Genomic DNA, 16,602 nt, shown 5'->3' on the forward strand with positions numbered 1-16,602 from the left:
GCCACAAATGTGACAGTTTCTTCTATCATGTGTATAGTGTACACTTTCACTTCTGTTTTGTTTCCCTTTGGAAAAACGTTGCTTTGCATAATGATTCTGCCCTTTGTGCTTATTAGAGACTTTTCCATAGGCTGGGCATTGTTTTGGTGCATGTTGAATGCCACATCATTTTCATTTGAATATCTCTCCACCTTTTTGTTGTTTCCTCTATCTCATTTTTGTTTGTGTGTGTGTCCAGACCCTGTGACTATGACCATGCCTTTATTTTCATTGGCTTTTGCACTATCACTGAACTTTCTCGCATATTGCGAAACTATTTCACTGGTGTGGCGTATCTTCACAGCTCCAGCTAAGGTAAGCTCTGTCTCTCACAGCAACTTCTCTCTCAGTTTCTTATCAATAATCCCGAACACAATTTGATCACAGATCATTGAATATTGCAACAGTCCAAAATTGCATGATTTTGCTTTTAATTTCAAGTCTGTTGAAAAGTAATCAAAGCCCTCTCCCTGCAGCTGCGTGCACGAGTGAAACAGGTACCTCTCAAATGTTTCATTTTTCATTGGTGAACAGTGTTCATCAAAGATCTCAATAGCCTTGTCAAAATTGCTCTGTTCAGCTGCCTCAGCAAAAACAAACATGTTGAAAACCTCGAGTGCTTTAGGTCCCACCACAGTAAGTAACAGTGCAATCTTCTGTGCATTAAGTTTGCTATCAAGTCCACTGTCTTGCAGGTACAGCAGAAATTGTTCTTTGAACAATCTTTACTCATGGTCAACATTTCCAGTCCAATTTACAGTGTCAGGAGTCTTTGCACTCTCCATGTTTTCTGCTGCTCTCAACTGATATTCACTCCGCATGCTCCTGGTATTTCTTCCACTCCTGATACCATGCACACTCCTGGTATAACTATAATTTATTAGCTTTAGAACTCACGACCTCATGAAGGCATCCATTTTTAATCTACTCCTAGCTACAACAACTTGTTTCTGATTCCCTCTAGTGGTCAGGATTATCACTAGCACTCTATCATTACACAGTGTAAGCATCCTTCACTTCATCCTGAAGAGAGCACAGGAGCAGGAGCAGCTGAATGGAGTTAAATAAGAAAGTCTGTAGATGCTGTTGAGTGCAATATGCAAGTGTGTTGGAGAAACTCAGCAGGTCACGCAGCATCCATAGGAAGCAAAGAGTAATCAACATTTTGGGCCTGGGCCCTTCGTCAGGTAATGGATGCTGCGTGGTCTGCTGAATTTCTCCAGGATGTTTGTCTATTGTGAATTCCATTCTGAATTGTATCCTAGAATGTGCCTCAGAGTATGCTCAAGCATGTGTTACATTTCTCCTTCTCCTTGTTTTTCCTCCTCCTTTTGCCACATATCTTGACTTCCAGGCACCAGTCACTAGAAACAGTTGTTTCTTGTTCACTTTGTGAATTCATTTTGAATCTCCTCAGTGCCTTTTCTGCGGTCGGAAGTCACATAACCAGTGTTTCCCCCTCCTGCTTACTTTGTCTGTTGCAGGATTTTGCAGTCTGATGGAGAAAACAGCAAATATTTAATGGTCTAATTTTCAACTGGCTCTGGCTCGGACTTTTTAATCAGCCAGTCTGACTGAGATATTCTGGAATCTAACACATTTAATGGGTCTGAATTAACTGGGATCAACAATATACACATTGATGTGACCAATGTTTATTTTGCAATGAAACAGACTATCTTGCCAATTTCAGATTGCTCTGGTGGAAGCTCACTGTGTACAATTTGCTGCTGCTTTCAACATTACAGCATTGACTGCAGTCTGGAAGTTGCATGTCCTTAAAGGGATGTGAGTGGTGTTATGGTTTTTTTTTATTCCTGGAGGCAATTCTTGTGCAGCATGGTGGGTCGGTAGGGCATCAGAGAACTTGTGGCCAGATTATCCCCTCAGATGGAACCTCACGATTAGTATTTGGGCATTGCTGTGTTGGATTGAAATGTTCAAGCTCGCATTGCAATGAGGATGCCTTATTGAGTTACTTAATAATCCTGTTCTGGAGAGGCTGCTATGGTTGACCTTCAGTGATTGCTTACGCTGCCCACACTGTTGTTTGTAGCCAAATTTGAAACAAATTTTGTGCAAATTTTAGATTCGAGTATTAAGCATCCAGGTGACAGATGACAAGAAAGGAAGTGCATGATGTACTTGTATTTCTTCAGTCAAGTGGTCAGTTTAGCTAGTATTAAATGAAAGCATTAAGACATAGGTAACTAGATACAACTCGATGAGAGGAGTCAGAGGTGGTAGTGGTATCGGAGGCCTGTAACCAGTGATGTCCCACAGCGGTCAGTGCTGAGTCCTCTATCATTTGTCATCTTTATTAGCGATCTGGATGAGAATGCAGTTAGCACAGTTAGTTAATTTGTGGATGACAACAGGATATCTATGAATTGCGAAAGTGGGCCCCAAGGAATGGCTGATGGAATTTAATTCAGTTTGAGCAGCAGGAATGGCAGCCAAGACAGTAGTATGTTCCTCTTGAAAGATGTGGGAAACCTGGGACAGCACATGCATGAAGTGCGCCCAGCTACAGCTCCATACAAACCAAGTTAGGAAACTGGAAACTGGATGAACTCCGGATCATACAGAAGGAAGAGGGTGTGATAGATGGAAGTTACAATGAGGCAGGAGAAAAGAAGGTGGGTGACAGACAAGAGATGGAGAGGAAACTGGAAGTAAGTGCCGGGTACTCATGTGGCAGTTTCTCTCAATTGTGCAAATTCTATTTTGAATACTGTTTGTGGTGGGGGGTGGGGGGGGGGGGTGGGGGAATTGAGGCGGACCTACCAGAGAAAAGCTACAGTGGTCATATTAACTGGGACTCTCATACTGTGAAGGACTGGATGGGTTAGAGTTTGTCAAATATGCTCAAGAAAGTTTCCATAGTCAATATGTAGAGATCTAAACTAGAGAGAGAGAGAGCAATATTGGATCTGCTATTAGGTAATGAGACTAGACTAGTGACAAAAGTACATGTTTAAAGTTAATATGGGCAAGGGTAGGTCTGGTCCTCAGGTTGAGATTCTAAATTGAAGAAGGGTCAATTTTGAGGGAATGAAAAATGATCTGGTAAGCATGAATTGGGCCAGGTTGCTTTCTGGCAAGGTTAAGTTTTGTAAGTGGGAGGCCTTCAAATATGAAATTTTGAGAGTACAGAGTTTGAATGTTCCTGTCAGAATTAAAGGGAAGTTGTTAGGCCCAAGGAACAATGGATTTTGAGGGATTTTGGTTAAGAGAACAGCAGGTATAGGCAACAAAGAGGAAATGAGGTACTTGAAGTATAACGATAGAGTGCTAGTCATAATTCTGACCACTAGAGGGAATCAAAGATGAGTTGTTGTAGCCTCGGAGTAGATTCAAAATGGATGCCTCCATGAGCTAATCAACTAGAGTTATTATAAAAGAACCCAAGTTGCTTTATTGCAATTTAAAAAAAAAACATCAAATGGCACCAGGAGTGTGCAGGATACCAGGAGTGGAAGAAGCACCAAAAATGTGCAGAGTGAGAATCAGTCAATAGCAGTAGAAAACATGGAGAGTGTAGAGGCTCCTGACGCTGTAAATTAGACTGGAAATGTTGACTACAAGAGGAGGTTGTTCAAACAACAATTTATGCTGAACCTGCAAGACATTGGACTCGATAGCAAACCTGATGCATGGAAGATTGCACTGTTACTTACTGTGGTGGGACCTAAAGCACTAGTGGTTTTCAACACATCTGTTTTTGCTGAGGTAGCTGACCAGGGCAATTTTGATAAGGTTATCGAGATGTTAAGGTTATCGAGATGTTTGATGAACACTATTCCCAAAGTGAAATGAAACATTTGAGAGTTATGTGCTTCACTCACACATGCAGCTGCAGGGAGAGAGCTTTGATACTCTTTTTAATGGACTTGAAATTAAAAGCAAGAAAATACAATTTTGGATTGCTGCAAGATTCATTGATCCGTGATCAAATTGTATTCAGGATTTTTGATAAGAAAATGAGAGAGAGGGTGTTGTGAGAGACAGAGCAATGCCAGTGAAATAGCTCTGGACTATGCAAAAAAGTTCGATGATAGTGGTAAAGCCAGTGAAAATGAAGGCATAGCTACAGTGTCTGGACACACACATAAACAAAAAACAAGATAAAGGACACAACAAAAAAATTGGAGAGACATTCAATTGTTAACGATGTGGCATTCAACATACACCAAAAGAATGTCTAGCCTATGGAAAAGTGCAAAGGGCAGAATCATTACGCAAAGCAATGATTATCCAAAGGGAAACAAAACAGAAGTGAAAGCATGTACACTATAGAAGAAACTGCCCTCAGTGAAACACTCTTCATTTGCACGGTAGTGTAGGAAGATTATAAATCATCAGACACTGAACAGTCAAGCATGAACAGAGTCGAACAGGATAAGTGAACCAAATATTCCTTTCAAGCTGGTCACAGGGGGAAAGGGTCAATTTGATCTGTGAGCGCGACATCAGGGCAATGAAGATAAAGCTATACACTCATGCAAATTCTATACAGCTCAGTAGTCCCAGATGGTCATGAATCACTCCTTGGTAACAAAGCATGTGCAAACTTAAGCCTAGTCAAGAGGTGTACCACATTAACAGTGACAATGAATTGAACAGCCTAGAGGAAATACTGGATCAATGTCCATTCACTTCAAGGGGTTTGGAGTTAGGCCATTCACCTATAAGGTACAGTTAAAAGAGGATACAGCCAATAGTGCATGGTCTGAGGGGGTTCCAGTGCTACTAAAAGAAAACCTCAAGCAGGAACTTGACCAAATAATGGCTTTAGGGGTCATAAAGAAAGTGGAGGAGCCCACAGAATGGGTGAATTCAATGGTATGTGTCAAAAAGAAGAACTGTGAGCTATGAGTGTGTATGGACCAAAAAGACATGAATGCCAATATAAAGAGGGAACATTATCAGATTCCATCCAGGGATGAAATTACAAGTGAGATGGCCGGTGCAAAATTTTTCACTAAACTGGATGCATCCCAGAACTTCTGGCAAATAAAACTGCATGAAGTTAATGCAAAATACTGTACATTTAATACACAGTTTGGCCCTGAGGGAGGGGTGGAGTGGGGTGGGGTGGGGGAGGTCCATTACCACCCTATCAAGTAAAGTCAAGAAAAATGTAAAAGCCTGGGTACTGGCTCTGAGGTCATGACAAATCCATGATATATTCCCAGCCTTTGTTGTAGATGTCTTTAATGTTGTATGTAATTATGGTCTGTCGAGTGTGGGGGGGTGGGGGGGAGGGAAGGGGGGAGTGGCTTGGACTCATTGGTGAACCTTGTACATAAATGGATAACTGTAATTTGTTACTGATTTCATATATAACAATTTCAGCAGGGAAACAGGCCATCTCGGCCCCTCTAGTCCATACCGATTTAAGTGACCTTGCTGCCAAAGGAAATTTCTTGAGTTTGAAAATTTATAAATAAAATATTCCAAAAAAATACACCGTTTGGCTGATACTCCTGTCTGAGGATGCCTTTTCGAATTTCCTCAGCTCCGGAAGTCTTCTGGGGCACATCATTGAGAAACGTGTGTACATGGATGACATGATCCTATGGGGATCCACAGAAGAACAATGCAATGAGAGGCTCATTAAAGTGCTACAATGTTTCCAGGAGTATGGATTCAAGTTAAACAGGGAAAAATGTCAGTTTGGTGTGAAGGAAATCGCATTTCTGGGAGATAAACTGTCAGAGCCAGGTGTGGAGCTAGACAAGAGCAAAGTGAAAGCAATTTTAGAGATGCCAAGGCCTACTGACAAAAAAAGCATGTTGCAAGTCCTGGGAATGATCAATTTCATTGGTAAATTCATTCTAAACCTGTCTTCCAAAATAAAGTACCTAAGGAAGTTGTTACAAGAAAAAATGTGAGTTCAAGTGGACAGACAACCATGAAGAAGAATGGGGACTACTGAAGACCATTCTGACTACAGAACCAGTGTCCAGAAGGACAAAAAGATCAATGGATGCTTCACAAGATGAAATAGGTGCCATTCTACTTCAGGCTGTGAGAGAAGATTGGAGAATGATGACAACATATGAATGTCAGTATGGGCAGATAGAGAAAGAGTGTCTAGGTCCAGTCTATGGATTTGAGAAATTCCACAGTTATGTGTATAATCTACCAACATTCATGGCAGAGATAAACCACAAGCCATTACTAGCAATAATCTATACAGTCTAAAGAGGGGGAGGCAGTTGCTGTCTCGAAGCAAATGAGAGTGGACAAATGCCCAAAGTCTGACTAGATATTCTCTTGGACCTTGAGGGAGGCTGGTGTAGAAACTGCAGGGGCTCTGACAGGGATATTTAAATGTCCTTAGCCACAGGTGAGGTGCCATAGAATTGGAGGATAGCTAATATTTTTCCATTGTTTAAGAAAGACCACAAATAATCCAGGAAATTATAGGCTGGTGAGCCTGACTTCAGTAGTGGGCAAGTTTCAAAGAGATCGGATATTACAATTATTTAGATAGACAGGGAGTGATTTGAGATACTCAGCATGACTTTGTCCATGTTAAGTCATATTTCACCAATCTGTTTTTTGAGGGAGTTACCAGGAAAGTTGATGAAAGAAAGGCCATAAATGTTATGAAAATGGACTTTAGTAAGGTTTTCGACAAAGTCCCAACCTGGGAAGTCGGATAGGAGGATTTAGTCAGTATTGGATGAAACATTGGCTTTGCAGGAGAAGTGGTAGTAGATGATTGCCTCTCTGACTGGAGGCCTGTGACTAGTAGTATGCCTCAGTGATTGTTGTTAGGTCCATTGTTGTTTGTCATTTATATCAACAATGATATTGTGGCTAATTGGATCAGCAAATTTGCAGAAGACACTAAGATTGGAGGCATTGTGGACAGTGAAGAAGGTTTTTAAAGCTTGCAGTGGGATCTGAACCAGCTGCAAATATGAATGGAAAAATGGCAGATGGCCTTTAGTGGGTACAAGTGCAAGATGTTGCACTTTGGGAGTACTAACCAAGGTAGGACATGCATGGAAAGTGAAAGGGCACTGAGGAGTGCTGTAAAACAGAGGGAGCTGGGAACCTACATACATACCTGAAAGTGGCATCACAGGTAGATAGGATTGTAAAGAGAGCTTTTGGCATATTGACCTCTGTAAATCAAAGTATTGAGGATAGAAATGGGAATGTTATTGTAAAATGTATAAGACATTGGTGAGGCCAAATTTGGAGTATTGTGTGTACTTTTGGCCACCTAACTACAGAAAAGCTATCAATAAAATTGAAAGATTGCAGAGAAGATTTGGTTGTTGCCAGGTATTGAAGAACTGAGTTTAGGACTTTATTCCCTGGAGTGTAGAGAATGAAGAGAGATTTCTTTGATGTATAAAAATTATGATGTGTATAGATGAAGTAAATGCAGACAGGCTTTTTCCACTAAGGTTAGATGAGACATGATGTAGAAGACATGGGTTTAGGATGAAAGGTGGGGTGTTTGACGGGGAACTTTTTCACATCGAGAATAGTGAGAGAGTGAAACGAGCTACCAGCTGAAGTAGTGAATGCAGACTCCATTCTGACATTAAGGAAAATTTTGAATAGATGTAGCAATATGAGTACCTTGATAAACCGCTCAGGCTCAAAAGGTCGGATATATATCTTTGCCTCCTATAAATACTGCAGGACCTGCTGAACTTCTCCAGCACTTTTGTGTATTAACTACAATCACAGCATCTGCAGACTTTCTTGTTTCACGTCTTACGGAATATTGTAGAACAGAGAGATGAAGATGTAGAAGTACATACAGTAGTTCCCTGAAAGTGGTGACACAGGTAGACAGGATGGCGAAGACAGCATTTGGCATGCTTGCATTCATTGTTGAGGCAACTGTCTCCCATCCTTTTATAATAAAGGTTCACACACTATTTGCCTTGCTAATTGTTTGCTGTATCTGCATGTTGGCTTGCAGTGACTTGTCTACAAGGACTAGGTGCTGCTTGCCGACATTGAAGAGATTACACTTTGTATAGTGTACCAGTCTAGATTCCCTGCTACAGGAAGGATATCAAGGCAAGTTGGAAGGGGTGTGGATGAGATTCACTAGGATGTTGTTGGGACTAGAGGGCTTCATTTATAGGGAAAGTTGGATAGCCTGGGTTTTTATTCCTTGGAGTAAGGGAGGCTGAACTTACAGAGCTGTATAAAACCATGAGGTGCACAGATAAGGCGAATGGTCACAGTCTTTTTCCCAGGGTAGGGGAGTCTAAAACTACAGGATATAGATTTAAGGTGAGAGGAAACTTTTGGGGCCACTTTTTTCACAAAGAGGGTATTGTGTATGTGGGATGAGCTGCCAGAAGAAGTGATAAAGGCAGGGACATTTACATTTCAAAGACATTTAGACAGGCACAGGTAGGAAAATGTCAGAGATACAGGACAAGTGTAAATGGAATTAAGTCAGATGGATGCAAAACTCTGATTTGATTTTCCCTGTGGAACTAGCCATTTTCTGGGAAATGATTCAGGCATTTCTTCACCTATGCCAACTTGTTCCTAGAAGAAGAAAATATGGGCCTATTTCATCTCTCCTGTCACCCATGGCTCATTTTGTAATTCTTTAATCAGAATCCGTGAGCAGGAAAGGGCTTTGGCAAATACTAGAGCGCATCGGATGTCCCCCAAAGTTCCTCAACATGATTATCCAACTGCACGAAAACCAACAAGGTCGGGTCAGATACAGCAATGAGCTCTCTGAACCCTTCTCCATTAACAATGGCGTGAAGCAAGGCTGTGTTCTCGCACCAACCCTCTTTTCAATCTTCTTCAGCATGATGCTGAACCAAGCCATGAAAGACCCCAACAATGAAGACGCTGTTTACATCCGGTACCGCACGGATGGCAGTCTCTTCAATCTAAGGCGCCTGCAAGCTCACACCAAGACACAAGAGAAACTTGTCCGTGAACTACTCTTTGCAGATGATGCCGCTTTAGTTGCCCATTCAGAGCCAGCTCTTCAGCGCTTGACGTCCTGCTTTGCGGAAACTGCCAAAATGTTTGGCCTGGAAGTCAGCCTGAAGAAAACTGAGGTCCTCCATCAGCCAGCTCCCCACCATGACTACCAGCCCCCCCACATCTCCATCGGGCACACAAAACTCAAAACGGTCAACCAGTTTACCTATCTCGGCTGCACCATTTCATCAGATGCAAGGATCGACAATGAGATAGACAACAGACTCGCCAAGGCAAATAGCGCCTTTGGAAGACTACACAAAAGAGTCTGGAAAAACAACCAACTGAAAAACCTCACAAAGATAAGCGTATACAGAGCCGTTGTCATACCCACACTCCTGTTCGGCTCCGAATCATGGGTCCTCTACCGGCACCACCTACGGCTCCTAGAACGCTTCCACCAGCGTTGTCTCCGCTCCATCCTCAACATCCATTGGAGCGCTCACACCCCTAACGTCGAGGTACTCGAGATGGCAGAGGTCGACAGCATCGAGTCCACGCTGCTGAAGATCCAGCTGCGCTGGATGGGTCACGTCTCCAGAATGGAGGACCATCGCCTTCCCAAGATCGTATTATATGGCGAGCTCTCCACTGGCCACCGTGACAGAGGTGCACCAAAGAAAAGGTACAAGGACTGCCTAAAGAAATCTCTTGGTGCCTGCCACATTGACCACCGCCAGTGGGCTGATAACGCCTCAAACCGTGCATCTTGGCGCCTCACAGTTTGGCGGGCAGCAGCCTCCTTTGAAGAAGACCGCAGAGCCCACCTCACTGAAAAAAGGCAAAGGAGGAAAAACCCAACACCCAACCCCAACCAACCAATTTTCCCTTGCAACCGCTGCAATCGTGTCTGCCTGTCCCGCATCGGACTGGTCAGCCACAAACGAGCCTGCAGCTGACGTGGACTTTTTTACCCCCTCCATAAATCTTCGTCCGCGAAGCCAAGCCAAAGAAAGAATCAGAATATTGTAGGCTGATATTCAATTCCTGAAATTCTTGGCTGACAGGTCACTGGAATCATGAGGGAATGTTGCACTGGCAGAGATGCTATGTTTCATATGAAAAATTAGGCAACTTCTATGGCAACACTTTAAACAAGATTTCCCAGAGTCCTGGGATGAATATTAAATGCAAGTACATGAATGTCCATCGTTTTGTTAAATGCTGTACATGGGAGATTGCAATGCACAATTAAGCTTTCCAACTTTTCAAAAGTAATAACACTTCAAAGGTAGTTCATTCCCTGCGAAGCATTTGGAAGGTCTTGCTGGCAACACAAAAGGTGCTTTAAATGCACGACTGCAGCAGGATTTTGACCCGTTTGGCATCAATGCACAGGTTAAAATATGTTAGTCTCTACAGTAACACACACATTAACTCCACCCTGGACCATTCAGATTGATTCCCCAATTTAGAGTGGACAATTCTCTTTCAGTGAATTAGTACTTTTATTAGAGTCATGGTGATTTCACAGCCTGGTAGAATTCAATTTCTTCCCCATTCTTGTCTGTGCACCACTCCACAACCCTTTAATTCAGATGTCTGCCCCATTTCTTTCTATTTCTGATGAAGGGTTCTGGCCCAAAATGCCAATTGTCTACTGCCTTCCACAGATGCTGCCTGACCCACTAAGCTCTTCCAGTACTTTGTGTGTTTCTCACAATGTTCTTAAAATCTGAAGCTGCAAAGTCCATCCATCAACCCATTGCTCAAGATTCCGGCACCTGTAGTTTATTTTTTATGTCCAGATTTCTGCCAAGATCTGCTGTCAGTGCATTAGAATGCAGATATATAGAGGGAATTTCCAATAGATAGTCAAAGCTCTCTTATAGTCAGAGATAGATGTTACCACTCCTTATTCTACTTGTTAAATCAGTCAATATTTTCAAAGACAAACTTGCATTCACAAAGCTACTTTAGTTTTCCTTTCAGCATTCTACAGCCAATAAAGTATTTTGGAAATACAGTCACCAATCAAATACAGTGGCAGATTTGTGTACGACAAGCTCCCACAAACAGCAGTATGATTGTGAAGAGATCATTTATATTTTTAGTTAAATCAAGTGAAAGATAAAGGTTGGGCAGGAAACAAATGCGATTTAAAGTAAAGCAGAAAATGCTGGGAATAGTCAGCTGTAAATCACAAAACTCTGTAGACACCATGGTTGAAGTAGAAAACACACAATGGTGGAGAAACTCAGCAGATCATACAGCGTCCTTTATGTTGCAAAGGTTAAGATACAAAACCAAAGTTTCAGCCTTGAGCCCTTTGTCAAGGTATGAGAAAAATGCCGGCAGGGGTCCGAACAAAAGAGTTGGAGGGGGTGGGGTGGCAAAGGCAGGGGATGATAGGTGGAGAAACGAGGGAGGGAACAGCAGTAATAAGGGAGAGGAGGGATGACTGGGTTGATAGAATATCTGTGATCTCTTTCTTAATCATAGAACATTAACACACAAAAACAGTCCCGTTGGCCTTTCTAGTCTGTGCTAAGCTATTATTCTGCCTAGTCCTACAAACCTGCACCCAGTCCATATCCCTCCATACTCCTCCCATCTATGTACCTGTTCAAATTTTTTTTTATTTTAAAATTGAGCCTGAATTCACCACTTCAGTTGGCAGCCCATTCCACACACCCACCAATTTCTGTGTGAAGAAGTTCCCCACAATGATCACCTTAAACCTCTCCCCTTTCACCCTTAACCCATGTCCTCTGGTTTGCATCTCATCCACCCTCAATAGAAAAAGGTCAACTTGCATTTACTCTATCTATAACCCTCATAATTTTGTATTTCTCCATCAAATTTCCCTTATTCTTCCATGCTCCAGGGAATAAAGTCCTCACCTATTTAACATTTCCCTGTAACTCAGTTCCATATGTCCTGGCAACATCTTAGTAAATGTTTACTGCACTCTTTCAATCTTATTGATAGCTTTCCTGTTGTTAGGTGACTAAAATTGCACACAATACTCTAGAATTGACATCACCAATGTGTTATACAACTTTAACATAATATCCCAACTTCTATCCTAAATACTTTGATTTACAAAGGCCATTGTAACTAAAAGCTCTCTTTATGACCCTATCTACCTGTGATGCCACTTTTAGGGAATTGTGTATATGTATTCCCAGATCCCTTTGTTCTACCGCATTCCTCAGTACCCTAACATTTACTGTATTTGTCCTTTCTTGGGTTGTCCTTCCAAAATGCAACACCTCATACTTGTCTGCATTATATTCCATCTGCCATTTTGTTGCCCACTTTTCCAGGTGGTCCAGATCCCTCTGCAAGCTATGAAAGCCTTCCTGTACCTCCAATCTTTGTGTCATCTGCAAACTTGCTGGTCCAATTTATTACATTATCATCCAGATCATTGATATAGAAGACAAACAACCATGGACCCAACGCTGATTCCTGAAGTACACCACTAGTGACAGGCCTCCAGCCTGAAACAGAATCATCCACTACCACTCTCTGGCTTCTCCAGTAAAGCCAATAACAAATCTAGTTTACTACCTCATCATGAATACCGAGTGACTGAACCTTCCTGACTAACCTCCCATGTAGAACCTTTTCAAAGGCCTTGCTAAAGTCCACAAAGACAATATGCACAGCCTTTCCTCCATTAACTTTCATGGTAACTTCCTCGAAAAATTCTAAGATTGAGTAAACACAACCTACCCTTCTCAAAGTCATGTTGAATATCCCTAATCAGTCCGTGACTAACCAAATAGTTGCACGTCACATCTCTGAACACCTTCCAATAACTTAGCTCCTCCTGATGTCAAGCTCATTGGTCTCTAATTTTTCTGGGTTATTTTCTGAGGCTTTTTTAAATAATGGAACAATATTATTTACCCTCGAATCCTCCAGTACCTCACCCATGGCAAAGGACATTTAAATATATCTGCTCGAGCTCCTGCAATTTCCACTGCAAGGTCCAAAGGAATGTCTTTCCAGGCTCTGGGGATTTATTCACCCTTATTCAATTTAAGCCAGCAAGCATCTCCTCATCTTTAATCTATATAGGTTCCAAGATGCCACTGCTTGTTTGCCTCACTTCTCAAGTCTTTGTGCTCGTTTCCTGAGTAACTGCAGATGAAAAAAACATTTAAGATCTCCCCCATCTCTTCTGGTTCCATACATAGCTGATCACACTGATCTTCAAGAGGATAAATTTTGTACCTTTCCATCCTTTTGCTATTAATATAGCTGTGGAAGCCCATAGGATTTTCCTTCACCTCGTCTGCCAAAGCGATCTGACGTCTTCTTTTAGCCTTCCTGATTAACTTTTTTTTATTTTGTTTTGTAGTGGTAGCTACAAGGGGGAAATGAAAGAAGGAGACTACATGCTGGAGTCAGTTTTGTTTCTAATGGTTAATTCGAAAAAGCCCGCGCTGTCCCTTACAAGGTGGTTGTCAATTCCCATACCTGCGTTGACGGTGACGTAACGACGCAGCCGCGTGCGCGGCCCCTCTACCCACAAGGGAAGCAAAACCCAGCAGCACCATCTTGACGTGGTTGGTCCGCTGCCATGACACATGGAGCCGGTTCGACTGTGTCGTGATGTGCGCTGCCACAAAACTCCCCCTCCCCCCCCCCACCTCAGAGCCGGCTCTAGTGTCCTGTTGCCCTTGAGCACTGTGGGGATGTGCCTTTAGGTGGTCGCCCCTGGCGTTTGGGCTGTGCTGGTATGATCTGCATGCTGAGGTCCAGATATGCCTGTTTCTACCTGTCTGCTGTGAACAGCTCCTCCCTATCCCCAATGTCCAGTGTGAAAGTTTTGCCTGAGTTGCATAGGGCCTTCATAAAGTCGTTGGAGGGGGGTGGAATGCGGACCACGGCAGACGAATACAAAGTCCGCAGTTGATAAGTCTTTGGGGATGGGCACAGGCCAGCATCCATGGTGTGGGGTGGTGGGGGGGCACAAACAAGACTAACCTGTCCTGTAGGTCCTGCAATGATGCCTTCCCCTCGGTGCCTGAGTCTTGGGACAATGGGAAGAGTTCACCTGGCAGGGTTAGCAGGGCGCCATAAACCAATTCCACTGAGGATGCCTGTAAATCCTCTTTAGGTGCCGTCCTGATCCCCAGTAGGACCCAGGGGAGCTCACCTACCCAATTAGGGCCAATTTAAATGGACCATGAGGGCTGACTTCATGTGGCGGTGGAAACGCACAACGAGTCCATTGGACTGTGGGTGATAGGCAGAGGTGTAGTGCAGTTTAATGCCCAGGAGCGTTGTGAGCTGTGTTCACAGTGCTGACATAAACTGCACCCCTCTGTCGGTCGTTATGTGAGCTGATACCCCAAACCTCACGATCCAATACATGAGCAGTGCCCTGGCAGTTGAGGTCTCCTTTAAAGGAATGGCTTCCGGCCATTTCGTGGTGCTGTCTATTACTGTGAAGAGGTACCGGGCATCTCGGGAGATGGGCAGTGGGCCCACGATGTCGACATGTATATGTTTGAACCATCTCTTCGGAGGGTCGAACTGGTGGACAGGAGTTTTGACAAGATGGTGGACTTTGGATGCTTGACACTGGATGTAATTGTGAGCCATCTGCCATGACCTGTTTGCTCAGGCCATGCCATATGAACCTCTCTGTTACCATACTGGTTGTGGTTTTTATAGACAAGTGTGCGAGGTCATGAACAGCCTTGAAAACTTGGTGCCTCCATTGCTGAGGCACTACTGGACACGCTGCGCCAGTGGAGACATCAAACAGATATCAAAGAAGCGTGCAAGGGCTGTCCGGCAGACTGAGGTCTTCAAAGTGAGGCCGGTGATGGCTGTACGGAAGGCCTATGTTTCCTCTTCCTCTTTTGAGGCCAGCACCAGCCGGGAGTAGTCCAGCCCGTGGGATAAGGACTGGATGGTGAGCCGGGAGAATGTCTCGGCCACAACATTGTCCTTGCTGGAGAGGTGCCAGATGTTGGTGGTGAACTCTGATAAATAGGATAGGTGGCACTGTTGGCATGCTGACCAGGGGTCCTTTAATGGCCTGCCCTCCAGGAAATACTGAAAATGCCTGATGGCCAGATAGAGTGCCAGGAGCTCCCTGTTGAATGTGCTGCATTTAAGTTAGGGGGGATGGGCAGGTGGCAGCTGAAAAAGGCCAGCGGCCTCCATGGACCTTCGAAGGATTGCTCAAGGAGGCCCCTGATGACTGTTGCCGATGCATCTATGGTGAGTGCCATGAGTACTTCCGATCTGGGATGAATCAGCAAGGTGGCATGGGCCAGGGCGTTCATTGTTACAGTGAAAGCTGCATTGGCCTCCTCCATCCATGCTAGGGGTTTGCTTTTGGCTGATATCATGGCGAACAGTAGTCTCATGATGCATGCTGCCCCTGGGATGAATCGGTTGTAAATGTTAACCATCCCGGTGAATTCCTGGAGGCCTTTGAGGATGTTGGGCGAACTGGTTTATGACTGTGACCTTTTCCGCTGATGGTGCCACCCCATTCGTGGTGATAGTGTGACCTAAGAACTGCATGGAGTTTTTCCCGAATTGGCACTTCGCCACGTTGACTGCGTGTCCAGACTCTGACAGGCGAGTGAAAAGTCTGTCATCCAAGTAGATGAAAACAAAGTCCAAGTCTTTGCCCATCACGTTCATCAAGCACTGAAAGGTTTGCACTGCATTCTTGAGACCAAAAGGCATGCGGGGGAATTTGAAAAGTCCGAATGTGGTGATAATGGCCGTCTTGCCGATGTTGTCTGGGTGGACTGCGATTTGGTGATAGCCATGCACCAAATCGACATTAGAGAACACCTTCGCACTGTGAAGTCCTGTATGTGTGGGACCAGGTAGTGGTTGGGTGTGGTGGAGTTGATAAGGCAGCAGTAATCCCCACAGGGCCACCACCCACCCGAGGACTTAGGGACCATGTTAGTGGGGACGCCCCATGGACTGTCGGACCTGCGGAGTATGCCTAACTTTTGCATCCAAGAAAATTCCTCTTTGGCCAACTGCAGTTTGTCTGGGGGAATTCTCCTGATTTTGGCATGGAGCAGGGGCCCTTGGGTCGGTATGTGGTGTAGCACTCCTCATTGTGGCATGGTGGAAGTGAATTGTGATTGGAGGATAGCCAGGAATTCATCCAGGATGCAGCTATACTCGTCCTTAAGGGCACTCACTGTGGCCACGCCTGGCAATGGTAACTTCAAGTTGGACAGTTTGGAAAATTTGGGCATGTACTAGGTGCTTGGCATTCACATCCACCAGCAGGCTATGCGCCTGAAGGAAATCAGCACCAAGGAGCGATGTGTCCACTGCAGCTAGTGTGAAATTCCACCGGAACTTCTCATTGCTGAGCAGTATTTGCACGATGCGTGTGCTGAAGGTTTTGATGGTGGTGTTGTTAATATCCCAGAGTGTGGGGCCTTGTGGTCGCATTCGTGTCTCTAGTGCGGTTGGTGGGATGACACTAAGTTTGGCACCCATGTTGACCAGAAACTGTTGGCTACTAACCTTGTCAGTGACATGCAGAGGGGTATTGATGTGGCAGCAACCATGGCCTTGGTGGCAGCTGGCCTGACTGTTTTCTGAAAACAAGCAGGG

At 44.0% G+C, this 16,602-nt stretch overlaps 1 protein-coding gene across 3 annotated transcripts in view; it reads right to left on the bottom strand.

Moving 5' to 3' along the window:
• The window catches only part of LOC138751357 (atypical chemokine receptor 4-like), a 71,288-nt gene that overhangs the window by 45,926 nt on the left and 8,760 nt on the right, over positions 1 to 16,602 (bottom strand). The window contains exon 1 of one of the 3 annotated variants that reach the window (XM_069913536.1): positions 13,222 to 13,365. The exons of the other annotated variants lie outside the window; for them this stretch is intronic. The gene's annotated coding sequence lies outside the window, so the exon portion shown is untranslated. Of the gene's footprint in view, positions 1 to 13,221; positions 13,366 to 16,602 lie in introns of those variants that run through there. 3 annotated transcript variants of the gene reach the window in all.

Source organism: Narcine bancroftii, chromosome 1 (assembly GCF_036971445.1).
Source record: "Narcine bancroftii isolate sNarBan1 chromosome 1, sNarBan1.hap1, whole genome shotgun sequence".
Lineage (NCBI taxonomy): Eukaryota > Metazoa > Chordata > Chondrichthyes > Torpediniformes > Narcinidae > Narcine > Narcine bancroftii.